Genomic DNA, 1,531 nt, shown 5'->3' on the forward strand with positions numbered 1-1,531 from the left:
CACAAGTTGGAACCCTTGGCATTGCTTGCAGATGTTCAGACTTGTTGAGTAGGTTATACCCAAATGCAAGGAGGCAGGTTTGTGTGTGTGTGTTTGTGTGTGTGTGTGTTTGTGTAGGGGTCATAGATGTCTACAAAAAATTGTGTAAGTGCTGAAACCCACCTTTGGGACGCATGACACCAGGAATGAACTGGGCTGGGTCTGATACTATTCATATTTCAGTTTCATGAGCAAAGTATTCTGTTGCAGAACAAGAAAGTTAACTGATATGTCAGTAAGCACAGCCACTTTCCGAAGCACTGGTGCTAAGGACTTCAGTATATGGATAGGGAATGGGGGTGGGTGTTTCTCCCACAGGAAGCCCCAGGCACAGGAGAAACTGTTTGACTTGGCCCTGAGTAGGTATCTTGGATACAAGAGGAACATGACCTGATAGTTTCTGCCTAAGCTTCCTGGAATAGATTCTCTGGAGGGGCAAGCATACATTGGTGCCGGGGCCTGGGATGCTGCAGCAAGGGACATGTGCACTCTCATGGGTCTGGAGGCTCGAGGTCTGAGATCAAGGTGTATGTCAGGCCAAGCTCTCTCTGACGGTTAGGGAAGGATGTCGACCTGGCCTCTCTTCAGGCTTCTGGTAACATCCTGGCTTGTTGCAACAGAACTAATGTGGATGTGGCGGTCTTCCCGTCACATCCAGGTGCCCCCTTTTGACAAGAACATCAGTCACACTGGATCAAGGATCCACCCAACTCCTCCCCTATACTAATACAATGACCCAAACTGCACATAAACCATGGGGGTTAGGATTGCTACATAAACCCTGGAGACATTGAGCAATCCAGAAGAAAATTTAGATGAGGATCAAAGCTCCTTCTAGACTTGATGGACAGTTTGGAGGTTACCTCCCTCGGCCCTGTAGTGCCCCATACAGAGACTGAATGACTCAGAGCCAGGGTCTGGAAACAGGTGCGAACACAGAACAAGGCTCAGGAGGATACAGTGGCCCAATAAGGATGCTCACTCCTTCTCTCTTCTCCTGAGCCCCCATCTTCCAGCCGAAGAAAGACCCCTTTCCCAAGGCCTCTCTGGGTTCTAAGTTATGTCTGATGCAGAAGGTAAATCCCAGGCTGTGCTTTTCCTGAGAGGAGTACTTCTCCAGAAAGGAGGCTTTGCTTGTTTGTTTGTTTTTTAATTTTGGAAACCAGAACATTTATTTTATGACAGATTGAACTCCTCAAGATGAACTGGATGCTGCAACAGCTGCCCTCTTGGGTTTAGGTGTCGCCCCTTCACGGAATCCATGTCTGAATCTTCGGTAGACAATTTTTAGGTGACTCATCTGCCCAGTCCTGGTAAGGCTAAGTAGTCTCTTAGCCTTGGCACTCCAGTTATACTTTCTCTCGCGCTTGGCAGGGTAGCCGCATTTGCCACAGGTAGACTTCTGAAGATGGTAGGCCTTAGAGCCACAGCGGCGGCACAACGTGTGCGTCTTGTTGCAACACTTTCCGAAGGATGACGTTCCTTTCGTCAT

General features: G+C 48.5%; 1 pseudogene; it reads right to left on the reverse strand.

Annotated features, from left to right (window-relative positions):
* Positions 1 to 1,234: 1,234 nt before the first annotated feature.
* On the reverse strand, positions 1,235 to 1,531 carry LOC101997488 (annotated as a pseudogene).

This window comes from Microtus ochrogaster, chromosome 1 (genome assembly GCF_000317375.1).
Source record: "Microtus ochrogaster isolate Prairie Vole_2 chromosome 1, MicOch1.0, whole genome shotgun sequence".
In the NCBI taxonomy this organism is placed as follows: Eukaryota; Metazoa; Chordata; class Mammalia; order Rodentia; family Cricetidae; genus Microtus; species Microtus ochrogaster.